This window comes from Macrobrachium nipponense, chromosome 6, assembly GCF_015104395.2.
Source record: "Macrobrachium nipponense isolate FS-2020 chromosome 6, ASM1510439v2, whole genome shotgun sequence".
NCBI classification, from domain to species: Eukaryota; Metazoa; Arthropoda; class Malacostraca; order Decapoda; family Palaemonidae; genus Macrobrachium; species Macrobrachium nipponense.
Genome location: NC_061108.1, coordinates 41,813,573 through 41,832,603, shown reverse-complemented (window position 1 = coordinate 41,832,603; position 19,031 = coordinate 41,813,573).

Sequence of the window (19,031 nt, the reverse complement as noted above, 5' to 3'; positions counted from 1 at the left end):
TACTTTGAGAATTTCAGACTTAAAAGTCCCGTTAATTATTGAATTTCTAATGATTTTTTAGATACATACTCTCAAATCTATTAGTTCACTGATACTATAAAAGGTATCTGATTCTTGTTTTTAAAATCTATTAGTGCACTGATACTATAAAAGGTATCTGATTCTTGTTTTGCTTAAATATTTGTTATAATTGCACCAAAATTTCTTATTTGTTGAATAATTTCCTGCCTTTGGTTCTTTTGTTAAATTGTGATTGTTGCCAGGATAAATTGTATTTAATGCTTGGTTTATCCCCAACCAAGATTGAAGTCAGTTTTATAACAATTTATTACAGATTCTTAACAATAATCTTAGAAATATAAAACTTTTGTTGGCTCTACAAAAATATGTAATTTTATCATAAAGAGTTGCCTTGTATAATTTTCTTCTCATTAGTTTGAAATATGGTTTTCAATATGGTGTCTGGCCTTTTGTTAGTGTGTAAAGAATTAGGGTTTTTTCATTAATATATATGAAGTAGTTTTTATTTCTATTTTCATATTATTTATGGTTTATGTGTATATATGTTCTTTTGGTCATCTTCATTTATACTGAAAATTATTGCCCTTATGCATTTGTGTATCTTTTATCGATTTTTCCATTATTTTATGATGCTGTTATCATGGTGTCAAGGAAATTTGATTGTGAATTCATTTTCTTTGGCTACATAATTGGATATCTATTGACATAATCTGAGATTGGATGTATCAGTAGGGAGAATATTCTGTGACCTAGCCAAAGTTCATAGTTACTAACTTGTTGAGTGTCTCATACCTTTTTCAGTAACATGAACATTGAATATTCATTTTAAAAATATTAAAACTAGTTTGGGTAAAACTGTATTACTAATCTTAAAAATAATAAGAGTACAGTGGTACCTCGGCTCACGCTTGTTACGAACCAAGTGTTCAAAATAATTTTGTTCCAGTTTGCGAACTGTGCTTCAAGCCACGAACACAAAAGCAATAGGCTAACCTCTTTTCCTCTTCTTTATCTATCCCATTTTCTAGTTAGGCTAAGCCCTTTTCCTCCATCTCTTTATCTATCCCATCTTCTAGTAAAGTTTAAAAAAGTTCCCATCTTCTAGTAAAGTTTAAAAAAGTAAATGAGAATACTAAAAGTTTTGTTAGTAATGTTATGCTTGTTGTGTAAATGCATACAGCCAGAAACAGCTGATTTGCTTTGAACAACTGAATCCAATAACAACAGCAGTTTGCATGTATTTCAAACATTGTACAATAGTAAGATATAACTGTAGTTATGTTACAAATGACGTTAATTAGATTAGGACTGATATATTTTTACATTACTACAGTAATCCCTCACCTATCGCTATTAATGGGGACCAGAACCGACCGCGATAAGTGAAAAACCGCGAAGTAGGGTCACCCCTATTTTTTAAATGCGTAGTATACAGTCCGTTATCCACACTGATAACGCATTCTCCAGTTGCACAATCCTCTTATTACGAGGAGTCACAACGCGCTTAGTGTCCTTGGAGAACGTTATTGAGGCAGTTTTACAGATTTTTAATTCGTCTTTTTTTATGTAGCGAACCGTTGATTCATTCAGTCCGTATATGCGGGCAACAGACGCATAGCTACTGCCTGCCTTAAGCATGTCCAATAATTTCACTTTCTTGTTCACCGTCATCATTTTTCTCTTCTTCTTGGGTTTACCAGAGGATGTAGAGGGTGTAGGACGTTTAGGAGCCATTTTCAAGGGCGTCACAAGCACTATTTTGCAAAAAAAAGCACAAAAGAACAGCTAAAACTTTCACGCGGCAAGAGTAGCGACACGAGCGCGAGAGAACAATGAATGTGGTCTTCCTTCGCTGGGCGCTTGGCTGGGAGAGATGCTGGGTAACGCGTCACGGCGGCTCGGCCAATCAGCTTACGAGATTCAGGAGCCGAGATGGCCAGCGAATCAGAGAGGTGGATTTTGAGTTATACGCCATCTCCGTGTTGATACCTGATGTTCTAATGTACTCTCTCTGCCTTCTGCTAGCGCCCACGCCATTTTTTCTCAACTGAATTTTTTATGAATATTTTTTAAAAATCTGCGATGCACTGAGGGCGCGAAACTTGAGGCACGAAGTAGCGAGGGATTACTGTATATCCTTATTCGCTATGGAGAAAAGATCAGCAAGGGCATATTTAGGCAGTCCCCGGTTATCGGTGGACACGATTATCAACGATCTGGTTTTATGGCGCCATAACAGACCGTGTTTTGGTTATCGGCGCCATAAGGTGCCTTATGGCACGTCATATGGCCTTATGGCGCCATAACATACCAAACTGTTGCCGATAACCGGTTATCGGCACCCTAAGCGCCATTGTGGCCCCATAAATCGCCAAATTTCGGTTAATGGCGGTTTTCGCTTATTGGCGCCCCCTCCGGAACGGAACCCCTTCCAATAACCGGGGACTACCTGTACTGCTAAATTTAAGCAGCAAGTTGTAGCAGAAGTTGAGGAAAGCATGTTCATCTGCTAAAGACTATTATCATGCATTGGCAATATGGATGAAACTCCTGTAAAATTTGGTATAGTATACCATCAAACTCGACTGTAAACAAAATTTGAGAGAAGCTTGTTTTAATCAAAATTATTTGACTTGAAAGAACACATTTTACTGTTTTCACTTTGATAAAAGATAAATATGTATAGCTTGTAGTATTGTGATGAAATCAAGTAAAGATATCAAATGCAATGTGTTGATTTTTTATGGAATAAACATGCCCTCAGTGCCATCTACTAACAAAAAAATAACTAAATTTTGTTCACAATGATATGTATTTAAGTGATATTTCGACTTGAAAACATTTCATATAACGTAAAATAACCTTGTCCCATATCAATAGAGTATCTTGTGATTCATTTATGCTAACTAGAAGCAAGAAAATCACACTTATTTGAGTTCAATACAGCAAAATAAACTTGCCTCGCAATTGCCCTCAGCTGATTTCCAAACCAAAACATTAGTGCCGTTTGTATTTTATAATACAATAATAATATGAAAATACATACAATATTATTGGATGCACTGAAGTAAAGCGTTACTTTGTGCCAGAAAACCATAAAAAAAAATGGAAAAAATAGTGTTTCTGAGGTTTGAATAAATTATTTGATTTTACATTATTTTAAATGGGGAAAGTTGATTCGGGTTACAAATTTTTCTTGTCACGAACAGCGTCCTTGAACGAATTAAGTTCATGAACTGAGGTACCATTAGTTGTGTATCCGTAAAAAATCTTTTTATTATACTTGTGCTATCAGTATGCACAGATTCCATACTTTTAAATAGTGAAGTAGTATACAATTGTCTGAAAACTCCAGTTGGCTGCAAGAAGTCATCAACTTACTTGCCTTGCTGTAAGTCACCTAATAATTATTAGCAGTTGCAGCACAGAATTTATGAGTAAATTAGTCACTATTATGAAAGATTAAATTCAAACACCTCCGGTCACACCAATGTGATAGTAGTTCTTGCAAGCAGATAAGTCTTACTGCACATGGCCATCTCATGCTTCACTGTCGTGGAATGGAACTTTATCATCGTCTGTTCTGTAGGTGTGCTTCCAAGTAATATCAATTGAAAAAAATTGTTGGAGTATATCTAACTGTCAGTTATATTAAAAATGCAAAAAATTAACATAAATTTATCTAGTGAGCAAAAGACTGAGAATGGATTACATCACAGCATGTTACTAAATTTGGTTGAAGTATGTAAAATGCTCCTCCCTTCTTGTTTGCTAAAATCTGCAGTTTAGAGTACTTTTCTCTGTATCTTGAGTAATTAATGTGTTACAGGACACCCTGTCCCTTGCATAATACCATCCATACACACAACCCCCGGAAGTACTGTAAATCAATTAAAAATAAATTTGTTCGTATGCAGAACAAACCTTTGGTCTTAACAATAGGATATTTCCAAGTGCTACCTGGTAACCGGTTAAAAACAATCAAAGATTGTAAGCAAGAAATCTGCGAGGGAGCTCTGGGAACTCCTGCACGTACGAAATGATAGCTGGTCAGAGGCCGTGCACTGCCTTGTGATGTATCCAGTCTTTCCTTAACAACCTTGGAGAGTAGATGTTATCACTTTGCTCTCCTTCCAAGCTGGTTGATTTGTGCCTGTGTTTCTTCTTTTTTCAGTGTGTTTTTCTGCATTATGGATTCTACCGAGTCTCCACGGCCTTGCCAACGCATGTGCTCTGGCTTAAGTCGCAGTGGAGAGTGTTTTATAGGAGGAGGGAACATTGTAGATTTTCGACTCTTCCTTCTTGGGATGGTTTTTTCCTCCTTGGATGGATGATTCGGCATCTCCCTCTCCTGCGATTGCTCCCCCTGTGACGAGTGAGTGTGCCTCTGTCTCCTTCCTTTTCTTCCATCGATTCGTCAAAGGAAGTATCGGGAGTTCCACAGGATGATATTATGTTCAACGTAGACCCCTCTTCCTCGGGTTCTCACCTTTTACCCGAGAGGGAGAAGGCTATTCCACGTAATGCATTTTTTACAGATTTAGAGTCATCCAAGGTGGCGGCTGTCTTGGCGTTGCTGGGGCTACAGGGTTTGCCTTTCTTGGATGGACTACGGTCGCATTTCTTGGAGGCTCATACCCCTCCCCTACCCCTATAGCAGTTCCGCCTCCCCCCGGGACTCTTCTGTGTTGGATCTCGTGTACTGCCACCTTGTGGAGCCCCATCTTCATCATTGATGTTTCCTGTGTCGCATCTTATTGCTCTGCCAGTGAGGCCATTGACCAGCTCCAGTCTTAGAGATGTTGAACTCTACATGCTAATATATTGGGCTACATGAATTTATTGTAAAGTAAGCTTTAATAAAGAGCTTTTTACAACATTAATTATTTTATTTTATTAGCTTGAAAAGCAGGTGTCTAGCTGACTGCAAGTTGACTAATATCTAACACATGTTTACTTGAGGTTGTTTCAACAGTTATAAAGATTTTTATGAATGAAAAATGTAACTATCTTATGAAATATGATCCCCTGTTCTCGTGTGATAATGTTTCTGTATGGAACACAGTTGTTTCCCCAGCACTTGGTGCCAGAAGTGGCTTTGTTGCTGCTGGTCTCTGCAGTCGAGGCTGCTACTATTTCTCAGAATCATTGCATAACAATCGGACTTGTCTGTCCAATCTCTCCCCTCTATATCTATGGGTAGACCCATCTTGTAACTTGATAAGGATAAGGGGAAAAGGCATTAAACAAAATTTGCTTACTATTTTAGAACTCTTCCAGCCATTCCATAACCTGTACATTTGTTGTTACATTTGTCCTCAATTCAATTATGTCGCTATTGTGACTAGTTTGAAGCCTATATTCTTGAATTTCTTGAAATTTTATAGCTTTTCCTTGCTATCCATTGCTAAGAGAGGAATGATAGACTGCTCTTAAATAAGTGGCTGTAGACAGTGTGAATGAATTGTTTATTTACAAAATAAAATCATGTTCAAGAAGGGCAATTTAATTAATCATACGAGTATATAAAAGTGTTCTACTTCCTCGGTTTTTATCATTAATCAAACTTGAATTTTTTTATAAATTAAGAGGTATTTAGATGATAAAAGTAATTAATGATAAACCAAACAAAAAAAACAGATAATATGCTTATTATATTTTAATTTATCAATAGAGAAAATATATGTCACTAGCGGATAATTATCGTACACACAGTAAGAATGAATGCTAGGATAATGACGTCATTGCCTCGAGAATTCTGAACGCTGATTGGTCCTAATTTCTCCCATAAGCTGAGTCTTACCACAGATCACGAATATGCTCCCGGATCCTCCTGCTCTAGCAGAGGATGCCCTCCAACACCCTTGGGACAACCTCGAGGTTTACGCCTTCCCCCCGTTTTGCCTGATCCATCAAGTTCTGAACAGGGTAGCGAGTTCTTGAAATCTCAGGATGACCTTGGTGGTTCCTCTGTGGCCTCAAGCAGAGTGGTTCCCTGACCTTCTGTCTCTTCTGGCAGAGGTTTCAAAAGAGATTCCTCCATGGTGAAAACTTTTGTTTTAACCTCATGTCGAAAGATTTCACCAATCAGTAGAATCCCTGTCTCTTCATAGATGGAGACTATCAAGTATCTTTTCTGAGCGAGAGGATTTTCTAAGGAGGCAGCGGGACATACGTCCAGTTACCTCAGAAAATCCTCTTCGGCTGTTTTGTCAGGCGTGGACATCTCTTCATCTTAGATTTCCTTGTTGTTTTGGGGTTTTGAACAAACGTGTTCTCCAAGGAACTCAAGCCTCCCGCATGGAATGTTTCACTTATCCTGAGAAGCCTCACTTGAGCTCCATTCAAACCCTTGCGTTGTTCATCTGCAGACATCTGATGCTAAAGACAGTTTTCCTGTTGGCCTTGGCTTCTTCAAAGAGAGTGGGGGAGCTTCATGGCTTAAGTTATGATGTGAAATATACTAGGGATTGCGGGTCAATGACCTTCAAGTTTGTCCCGGAATTCGTGGCCAAGACTCAAAATCCCTCGGTACAGATTTGCCTTTTTTTTTCTCTCTCTCTCTCCATTCCATCATTGAATGTGACTTTGTGGACAATGACCCACAGGAGCTCTTACTTTGTCCTGTCAGAGCCCTAAGATGCTATACCTTAAAAGGACTCGTCATCTAAGACCTAGATATCGTAGATGTTTTGTCAGCACTGGTCGTTCTAGAAAAGAGGTTTCCAAGAACACTATTTCATTCTGGATATGTGAGGCAATTAAGTAGGCTTATTCCTCGCCTGATGGTTCTGTCGCTGATCTATGCAGGCAAGAGCACATGATGTCAGAAGTATAAGTTCTTTAACATTTAAGAAAAATGTTGCTGTTCATAGAATTTTGAGCGCTGGTTCCTGGTTGCGCCGGTCCACGTTCACTTCCTTTTACTTGTGTAAATTCATTCATTACCCCTATGATGGTTGTGTGGAAGAGAATGAGTGAGTTGGCTGGTCACTTTCTCTTTTTTTTTTTCCCTTCTTCCTACTGGTGGGTTGAAGAATAGACATTTCATATGCTGGACTGGTCTGATACAGGTGCGTAAGGTAGCCCTACTGAAAGTTGGTGTGTTTTTAATCTTTGAAATACCAAACCCTCTATTCAATAGCAAAATACTCTTCTCTCTACAGCAAGGGGGAGTGAGGAGTGGTAACAAACCCCTGTTAGTATATGGTTTGTTATTTGAACAGTCAGAATTTTCTTTGGTTCCCTGGTTGCAATGAATCTGCTCATATATCCTTGTACTTCAACCCAGACGGCTGAGTAGTTAGATATCTGTTTATCTATCTTTTCACGGGCATAAGACCACTTTCTCTAGAACTCATTCTTCTAAGAGGGGTGGTCAGGTGGTTTAACTCCCAGCCAGTTCAGGATACTTGTACCTCCCACCAAGTATAAGTCTATCCTATTGTTAAGACCGAAGGTTTGTTTCGCATATGAACAAATGACAAATTTTTTAATCAATTTGTATTTTTCATAGCTAACAAACTTGAGGTCTTAACGTTTACTGCCCACCTCTGGCTGCCCCTCTCTTTGTTATAGTCCCTGGTTTGGTGAAAGACTAAATACGTCATGAGGTGGTGCGCGGTCTCTGACCACCTATCACCCTGTACACGAGGAGTTGCCAGATCTCACATATTCCTTGCTTACAATCTTTGATTGTGTTTAACTGGTTACCAGCTAGTGCTTGGACATATCCTATTATCAAGACCTCAGGTTTCTTAGCTATGAATAATACAAATTGATTAAAAAATGTGTAATTTTTAGGCTATTTGATATAATGGTGTGTGATTCAGCTTTTCATTACACACATGCATTCTATCTTTCCCTCTCATTTTTGTAACGAGTTAGAAAGAAATGTTCCTTATCAAAAATATAGTAAACATTAATTTGGACTCCTTATATTCAGTTTTATTTCTGTTTACAGGGGGTCTCGAGTTACGACGTTGATCCGTTCTTACGATGCATCGTAACACGAATTTCAGCGTAAGTCGGAACATTGAAAAATACCACATGATTTAATGTAAATACCTATCAATAACAACGAGAGAACAATTCCTTACCTTTATTAGTTTGATTGGCTTGCACACTGGAGAGGAAGCTGCGGTGCTGGAGAGACTGGGGGAGGTTAGTGAAGAGAAAAAAGAACCTCCAGAAGTTGCTGGAGATGCTGGAGGCAGATGATTCTTGAGGTGAGGCAAAATGATTCTAGAGTTGAGGCAGAACATTCTAGTACTGGAGATGCTGAGGCAGGTGATTCTTGAGGTGAGGCAGATGTTGGGGCAGGTGAGTCTTTAGGTGAGGCAGAACCTACAGAAGGTGCTGGAGATACTGGGGCAGGTGAGTCTGGGTTAGCAGAACATTCAGAAGGTGCTGGATTAGCAGAGGCAGCTGAGGTAGAGGGTACAGGATCTTCTGCAGGCCTCTCTACCTTTCTTCTTAAAATACTGCTCCAGGTTAGTCTGAACAGAGAGCGACCTCTTTTCATCCAAGATCTCCTTGTAACACTGCATCAAATCCATGACGCCTCTGGAAACCCTAGTGAACCTGTCCAAGTTGGGATCCTGAGCCTCAAAAGTTGACAACGCTTGCTGCAACTGTGCAAAACCTCTTATCAAGTCCTGCCTTGTGAAAGCCTTAGGCTCTGGGGTGGGTGCTTCTTCTTCTTCCTCTATTCTGCTTCTCCAGTTGTATCAGGTCCTCAGCAGATAACTCCTCGCCATGAGACTCCAGCAGCTCTGTAACATCATCAACCTCCATCTCCAAATTGATTTCCTTACTCAGGGCAACAACGTTCTTGACACTAGCTGAACTGTGTCCTCAACCCATGGAAATCATTCACAAATTGAGGACAAATTTTCTTCCAGACACCATTCATGTTTGTTTGCTTAACCTCCTCCCAGGAATTAGCAATGTTCTTTACAGCATCAAGGATGTTGTAGGATTTCCAAAAGTCCTTCAGAGTCAAGTCCTTCTTGGTTTCAGTTGCCTGTAAAGCCATAGCAATTGTCCTTCGTAGGTAGTAGGCCTTGAACGAAGCAATCACTCCTTGGTCCATAGGCTGTAAAAGGGCCGTGGTATTAGGTGGAAGGTAAACCACCTTGACATTAGGGTTGAAGTCTCCCAGCTGGGCAGGGTGTCCAGGGGCATTGTCCAGCACTAGCAACACCTTAAAGGGGATACCCTTGGAGGCGCAATACCGCTGCCACACTTGGCACAAAAGGTTTACGAACCAGTCCTCAAACACTGCAAGTGTCACCCATGCCTTCTTGTTGGACTTCCAAATTACTGGTAGTTGACCCTTCCAAATGCCCTTGAGTGCCCTTGGATTTTCAGCCTGATACACCAACAAGGGCTTCAGTTTGAAGTCGCCAGCAGCATTACCCCCAAGAAGTAAAGTTAGCCTCTCCTTGCTGGCTTTATGACCGGGTGCTGACTTCTCCTCCTTGGCGATGTAAGTGCGGTTAGGCATACGCTTCCAAAACAAACCTGTCTCGTCTACGTTAAACACTTGCTGAGCAGAATAACCCCCCTCCTTAATTATCTCAGACAACGCTTTAGGAAATTCACTCGCTGCTTTCTCATCCCCACTAGCAGCTTCACCTTGCAATTTAAGGTTATGGTAATTGGCCCGAGCCTTAAATCGCAAAAAAACCAAACCCCTACTAGCCACAAACTCTTCACTTTCACTTCCCTCCCCCTTTTCTTTTTTCAACGCTTCAAACAATCTTTTCGCCTTCTCCTGAATCACCATAAGGCTGACTGGGATACGCCGTTGATTTTGTTCTTCCAACCAAAGCACCAATAACCTTTCCATTTCAATTATTAGACCACTACGCTGCTTAGTTATCACTGTCGCTTTCATAGGAGCAGATCCTTTCACATGTTCAACGATGCGCTCTTTATCTTTGATAATGGTAGCAACGGTCGAACGGCTAAGGCCAAGCGAGCGGCCAATGTTTGTTGGCGTTTCTCCCTTCTCGGACGCTTTATAATGTCCACTTTAATTTCCATGGTGATGGCCTTTCTTTTCTTCGATGCACTACCATCAGAAGAGTCCGCCTTGCGCTTGGGAGCCATAACAAAGAGCAAAAAGTTACAAAAACGATACAACACGAGGGAGAGAGAGGCAGTGTAAACAACCAAAATGGCGTATGGACGAGGACTGAGCGTAGCGAAGCGACGCCGTCCTCTCCCCCACAAAGCGTATTCTTCCGCCGTGCGCCTGGAACTAGTTCGCGTTTGTTTACGTTGCTTACGACGCTAAACCGCGTAAGACGGAACGACGCAAAATATTATTTTTTATATTTTATGGGGCGCGTTCGTAACCACGAAACATCGTAAGTCGAGACCAGCGTAACCCGAGGACTTACTGTATATTGTGATATCTACCACTGTGTATCAGTCCTTCATCAATGACTTAGAAATAAGTAAAAACGAGTCAGGACTGCACCCAGTCTCTTAGTTTTTCACCTGTAAAGATACATATATATATATATATATATATATATATATATATATATATATATATATATATATATATATATATATATATGTGTGTGTGTGTGTGTGTGTGTGTGTGTGTGTGTTTTATATACAGTGTTCCCCTGTATTTCATCGGGGATGTGTACCAGACACACCCGCGAATAGTTAGAACCAGCACTAAAAATGCCTATAACTGCTTATCTTGAAAGTTCAGATACCAAATGTATACCTTAAATAACATCCTACTTCAAATATACCTAAAATTACTAACCTATTACTGTATCAATCTTTGAGGTTATATTATTAATATAATTTCAAAGTCATCTTAAATATTTTACCATTAAAAATATATACCTTCAGCCAATAACAGAGAGAGAGAGAGAGAGAGAGAGAGAGAGAGAGAGAGAGAGAGAGAGAGAGAGAGATGAGAGAAGAGAGAGAGAGAGAGAGATCATTGAATGGCAAAATCATATATCTGACCATCAAGAGTGAAATTATGAATTATTTTTGACAGAGAATAATTAGTTATAAGGTAAATCATTTATTTATACTACAAAACAAATTAACATATGTAAGAGAGAGAGAGAGAGCGAGAGAATGTTATTGTTTTTGTTTAATCTCATTAAACTTAATATTACAGTAGTACCTCGAGATACGAAATTAATCCGTTCCGAGGCGCCCTTCATATCATGAGGTTTCGTATCTTGGACTACATTTTACATGTAAAATGGCTAATCCATTCCAAGACCTCCAAACACCCCAGTAAATTATATTTCCAGGCCTAAAACACATGTTCTAGGGTTACGACGCCGATCCGTCGGAAGAAATATGACTCCAAAAAGGCAAAATACTGTACATACTTGAGTAATATTCAACTGCATGTAATGTTCAAACCCCCATTTTTTAATACTGGCATATATTAGGACTTTAGCATATGTCCCTTAGCAATAAGCCTAGCCTATGTTAGCGGTTGCTACTGTAGCCTAGTCTATGATTCTGACATCTAAACCTAAGCAGCTAAAAGCTTAGAATATGCCAATAAAATGTATAAGTAATCAGTATGTACTCTTTTCAAATGTTTCAAATAATTATTAATTAATCATTAACTATAATACATAAACAAACAAAAAAAAACCTTCCAATCGATTGTTTACATTCAGCTCTTACGAGTACCGAACGAACGCCAAGCAATCACTTTTCCTAGCACACAGTAAGCCATAAATTTTCATTAGTATCTCTCTTCAACTAATGAAACTACCAAACAGTATAATAACCATTCATTTCTATTCTTTATTCTATCTTTACCTAATGTTGTTTTTTTTATTAAATGTATTGCATGAATAAGTTTTTCAATTTACAGCATCCTTTTACCAATAGAATACTTAAAGCACAAGGGGTAGATGCTGACCAATAGGAGAGCAGGATCTTATGGGGTGACTAGCATCAGGAACCAATGGGAGAGCGGGAGGATGGTGGCGAGTTTACTCAGTTGGCGGCACGGGAGTTTTAAAATTGTTCTCGGTGGTCCGGGCGAATCTCGGGATTTTACAGCAACAACCTTTCGTAACTTGAGCAATTTTTGTATGTAGAGCTGTAAAATTTTTCGTATTTGCTTTTGTATCTCCAGTTTTTCGTAAGTTGAGCCTTTCGTATGTCGAGGTACCACTTTACTATATGAAAACTAGCACTGCATATTATTATTTTACCATAAAATGTAGTAATGCCCTTAAAGATATACTTAATACATACACTTCCAGCCCAAATAGAGGGCAAGAGTTACCACTCTATGACATACGTGTATCTCGTGGCAAAAGAGAGAGAGAGAGAGAGAGAGAGAGAGAGAGAGAGAGAGAGAGAGAGAGGGGGTTATCCTTATTTAAAAGAGTGAAATGGATAGATTCTTGTATTTCTTTAAAATACTATCACATATGAATTTTGAAATTAGTTATATTATAATTATGCAAAAATATTAATAAACATACACATGTACCATAGAAATTCATCTCAGTGAGAGAGAGAGAAAGAGAGAGAGAGAGAGAGAGAGAGAGAGAGAGAGAATTTACATGATCTTGAATGGGCAACACACACTCCCTCCTGTCACATTACTTGATATATTTGACAGCTGTTGGAATCCCAGCCATCTCAGCTTGGCCAACTGGAGTTCAAAGACAAGATGCGGGGTAGAATAGATTTTCTTTCATTCTTACATAATTTTTTTATTTATAAACTAAAATCTTGCTAATTCACTTTAGTATTTTCCTTAAAGAATTTATATTATTGCTGTGTACATTAATATTGATATCTGAAAATTAGTAAATAATTTATTTATTATACAAAAAATATACATCTCTGTAAGAGAGAGAGAGAGAGAGAGAGAGAGAGAGAGAGAGAGAGAGAGAGAGAGAAGAGAGAGGAGAGATTAGTGTAGTATTTCTGTAAAATACTTTCACATGTGATTTTTGTAATTAGAGTTATTATTATTATTATCATCATCATTTGAAAATATTAGTAAACATATACATATGTGTACCATAAAAATCTCCCATCTCAATAGAGAGAGAGAGAGAGAGAGAGAGAGAGAGAGAGAGAGAGAGAGCACTCCCTCCCCTCCTGTCACATTTCTTGATATATTTAACAGTTGTTGGACCTCAGTTTGGACCTGGAGTTCGAAAGAAAGATGCGTGAAGACTGGGATTTCCTTCATTCTTACATAATTTTTTAAATTTATAAACTAAAATCTTACTAATTCATTGTACTATTTTCTTTAAAGAATTTATTAATCTTTATATTAATATTAATATTTGAAAATCACTAAATTATTTATCATACAAAAAACATACATCTCTGTAAGAGAGAGAGAGAATTATGATTTTAATTATGTGATATCATTTACTCTTATTAAACTTACTAATACAGTATTGATCAATATTAATATTTTAAAAGTAGTAAATCATTTTTGTATCATAGAAATATATTTAGCATTGAAAACAACATCGAAATAGACTAATTAGTGATTATTTATCGTCGGAAAACTTCGCGAATAGACGAATTCCCCGCAAAATAATGGGAAAACGCGAATTAGGGGGGCCCACTGTATATATATCTATTATTATGAGGATATATATATATATATATATATAGATATAATCATATATATATATATATATATATATATATATATATATATATCTTCACAGGTGAAAAACTAAGAGACTGGGTGCAGGTCCTGACTAGTGAGGGCGGCTAGAGGTGGGCAGTAAACATTAAGACCACAGGTGTGTTAGCTATGAAAAATGCAAATTGATTAAAAAATCAAGTGCCATAAAACCGGATCGCCATTAACCGATTTATCGGATAACCAGGAAATGCCCTTCATTCTAAGCAGTAGATGTTCTATAAACTTGTACATTTTAAGGCTTCGTTTGTCGGTCAGGTGAATTTTTAAAATAACCGTTTTTCCTTAAAGCTACTCTCAGCCAAGATGATGTATGCGATGTCTCAGTAATCAGGGATATTGGGGGGGAAGGGTTGATGAAGTGCATTAGGCAACTGGATTGATAGTTAATTAATTATGGATTTTTTTCATGCAGGTTTTTGAATAATGTAACAATACAGTCCCTTCAATTACTAAATCACCTGTGAACAGAGTCCACCATATCTAATTCTAATGATTAGCTTTATGTATTAAGAAAGCCTTTGTCAACTGACAGAGATGAAAGAATTTTCTTAGATATGTTTTTTCCTTTGACTGGTGTGTTGGTGGATACTTTTGATGGAGAAGGAGAGGTTTTTGGTATGTTTAAAATCTTTGATCGACGTGTAATTATTAGGCCTATCTTTGATAGAGGGGAGCTTCCATTCAGCTTGCTTTTCTTTTCTTTATTGAAGTCCAGTAAATACCATTGACGGAGAGGGAGAAGGTTTCTATGATACATGCTCATTTTCCCTTAGTTCATTATCTAAAAAATACAGCTAATTTGGAAGTATTTTATTCATGTAGGCCTAATTGCTGAGTTTGTTTTTTTATAACAGTGAAAGCCCATAAATAAACCTCATATCTGCATATTCTACATTACTGTAACATTAAAGCATTATCTCTAGTATCTTTCTCACAAAATGAATAAGGAATCAGGTACTTGCAACTCTGACATGCTCTTGACGGAAAAGCGAAGCTGTTTAGAGTAACAAGTGAACTGATCAGCTCCCTTCCCATCCTCGTCCGAGACTATTCTGACATCCTGTGCGGACCATCTTACTTGGCCATTTAATGATAATGGTTATTTTAAAAATTCACCTCACCGACAAACGCCTTAAAATGCACGTTTATACGTATAACATTTTCTGCTCAGAATGACTTTTTCTTACATTTCCCAAAATATTTGCATAAACTCATGTTACATCGCATTTGCTTTCGTAACTTGGATTTTTCATAATTTGAGCCTTTCATATCTCGAGGTACTACTGTATATATATATATATATACAGGCGGCCCGCGGTTCACGACGCAATCGCTCAGTGGCGAATCGGTTTTACGGCTGTCGTCAAAAATATTCATTAAAAAAATAGGGCATTTTAAAGTATTTTTACGGCACAATTTTCAGTTAATGGCGCCACTAGCGCCGTTGTCTAACGAGTTCATACATTTATAGAAATGCCGTTCAGACCATAAAGGTTAGGCAAATTATATTAACAAATTTTATTGAGAGTTATTTCATAGGTATTAGGGTAAAATATATGCCTCTGACGCTGTTCTATGCCGAAAATATCGAGTTACATAAATGCAAATTTAGCTATGGCTGTTTCGATTTATAAATGTTCATGGTTTTATGTTTAAAATGTGTAAGAAAATGTATTACATATAGGGTATTTTTATATCTACGCAGAAATATGATATGAAGGCAGCTTTTGAAACTGCCCTTCACGTTATCAAATGCGATGTTTTTTCCTGTTCTTTCTTGTGGACCGCCGCCTGCCTCTCTTCCGAAAATATAGAGTTAAAAAAAGTGCAAATTAGCGATTGATGTGTTGATTTTATAAATGTTCATGCTTTTATGTTTAAAATGTGTATGAAAATGTATTACGTATAGGGTATTTTTATTTCTGTGCAGAAATATGATAAAAAGGCAGCTTTTGGAACTGCCTTTCACTTATCAAATACAATGTTTTTTCATGTTCGTTCTTGTAAGCCTCCGGCTGCCGCTCTTCCGAAAATATCGAGTTAAAAAGAGTGCAAATTTAGCAATCGATGTGTTGATTTTTTAAATTTTTATGCTTTTATGTTTAAAATGTGTATGAAAATATATTACGTATAGGGTATTTTTATTTTTGTACATAAATATAATACAAATTAAGGCAGCCTTTGTAACTACGCTCCACGTTATCAGAGGATGTTTTTCATGTTCGTTCTTGTCCGCCACTGTTCCGAAAAAAGCATGGTGTTATTTTATTAATTATGCATCTTTTCCATAAATCCTTTAAAAAGTTATACATTACTTCACTGTATCCAATAGCATTGTATTTAATCTCATATTATTGTATTATAAATTACTCCGGCAAATCTAAGCCAGTATTCCGCTGAGCGCCCAATGTTGTTGTTGAAATCAGCTGATGGCGAATACGAGTTTGTTTCGCTATAACGCAATTCGGAGTGAATTCTTTTGCTTCTAGTTAGCATAAACGAATATCTAGATACTTGACTTATTTGAGACAAGGTTATTTTTCCTTATAGTACAATGTGTTTCTAGGTGGAAATATGAATTGAAAATGCAATTCTCCTTTATATCATCGTTATACGAACTTTAGGTTATTTATCTTATATCGGCGTAAAACCAACAGTAAAATGTGTTCTCTCAAGCACAGTTGTTTTGATTAAAATGATTTTATCTCTATTTTATCTGCGGTTGTGTTTGATGGCATTCGTTTACTGGAGTTTTATCCTTGTTGCCGATGTATGATAAAAGTCATTAGCAGCTTGAACTATTTTCTCATCTTAAGTTATAACTAGGTTTAAATTTAACTGCATATTTCCCGATTGATCTTTGATCTATAGCGAATAAAGTTATTACATTAAAATATCTCAGTTCTATTCTATACATAACTCCATTTATAACAGCTACGGTAACAGTGTACTGTAGTACGATGATTGAAATACAAGCCAAACGGATGTTATCCAATTCGGTCGTTCATGGCTGTACACGTTCACGCAACGAGTATAACGTTAAAACCATATTTTCATCATTTTCTTTTGCTGTTATTGAACTTATGTAACTAGAAGATGAATAAAGTTAGGATATTGTAATTTGGTCTCTCATAAAATCGGACTATCGTACAACGTATTATCGTAACTTGAACACTACAGCTACCTGTACACGTATAAACCTTATTATATCATTACATGCTCTAGACACTCAAAGGATGAAAGCTAGGCTTTTTTCACTTTACAGTATTTATAATGCTATAATGTACTGTACAGTACTACTGTACAGTAAATTCTATAGTACTATACAGGCAGTCCCCGGGTTATGACGGGTTCCGTTATTGAGACGCATTGTAAGCTGAAAATCGTCGTAAGCGGGAACATCATAAAAAATCGTAAGAAAACCTTGCTTTTAATGCTTTGGGTGGATTCAAAACTTTGTAAACTGCATTCTTATTGCATTTTTCATAAAAAAAAACTTCAAATATTGATTATTATGCATTTTTGGTGTCATATTTCTTGTGCCAGATGAGCATTGTAGGCGTCGTAACCCTGGAACATGCGTCATAACCCTGGAAATAATTTCTGATGAAAATAATTGAAAAGCGCCTTAACCTCAGAACGTCGTAAGCTGAACCTGTCGTAACCTGGGGACTGCCTGTAATGCATAAATTTAATTTTACTTATTGCGCCATTGTGGGATTACGGCGTCTTTGACTGGTCTAGAGTTTCGAAAGAAGCTGTGCGGCGGCCGTAGGCTTATAATCGTATATATATATATATATATATATATATATATATATATATATATATATATATAATATATATATATATAAACCCTCTTACGCCAATTGGACGTATTAAACGTCGAGTCAAAATGTCTCCCGTATGCCGATTGGACGTATCATACGTCGGCTCAAAAAAGTTTTTTTTCAAAAATTCACCATAAATCACAATATTGTTCTAGAGACTTCACATGTGTTTCAAAATGAAGAAAAATGATGGAATATTACTAGGCCGTAAGTAGAGTTTTAGCTTACAATTGCATTTTTCAACTATTTCGGAAGAGTCGAATTTGAGACCGAACGTGATTTTTTTCTATTTATCGTGATTTATATGCAAATATTTTGAAAAAAGAGAAAAGCTACAACCTTCAATCATTTTTAGTTGTATTCTACATGAAATTGCGCACATTTTCATATATAAAACTGTATGTAACAGCTAATTTTAAATGGTGCAAACATTTCGACAATCGCACAAAAAAAATATTCTGATTTTTTCGGAAGAGTTACCTTGCGGATGTAAGGAAAATTTTTTTTTTTTCATAAATTCACCATAAATCGAAATATTGTGCTAGAGACTTCCAAGTCATTGCAAAATGAAGGTAAATGCTTGAATATTACTAGAATATAAGAGTTTTAGCTTACAATTGCGTGTTTCGACCATTTCGGTAGAGGCAAAATTGACCGAAAGTTGAAATTTTTGCACTTAACGTTATTTATATGAAAATATTTCGAAACTGATAAAAGCTACAACCATGGGTTGTTTTTTGTTGTATTGTGCACGAAATTGCGCACATTTTCATATATAAAACTTTATGTAACGGCAAATTTAAAAGGGTGCAAACATTAGGACAATCGCACGAAAAAATTTATCGGAAGAGTTATTGCACGAACGTAAGGAAAAAGTTTTTCATAAATTCCACCATAAATCGAAATATTGTGCTAGAGACGTCCAATTTGTTGCAAAATGAAGGCAAATGATTGAATATTACTATAATATTAAGAGTTTTAGCTTACAATTGCGTTTCCCGACCATTTCAGTAGAGTCAAATTTTTGCACTTATCGTTATTTATATGAAAATATTTCAAAACTAATAAAAGCTACAATCATGAGTATTTTTTTGTTGTATTTTACATGAAATTGCGCACATTTTCATATATAATACTTGATGTAAAGGATAATTTAAAATGGTGCAAAAATTATGTCAAAGTGACGAAATAATTTTTGAGATGTGTCACTGATACTTTTTAGTGCGATAAGAAAGAAATTCGCGCTTGCGCGCCTGATTAGCGATTGTAAAAAAAACAACGCCTTGATCCGTGAACTCCCAGCATCCCCCAAGGCGCGTGATTCAAAAGTTTTTGGCTGGTAGGTCTATAAGTATTTTTCCGCGAATTTTTAAAAAAACTTTTTTGAGCCGACGTATGATACGTCCAATCGGCATACGGGAGACATTTTGACTCGACGTTTAATACGTCCAATCGGCGTAAGAGGGTTAATAATACCAATT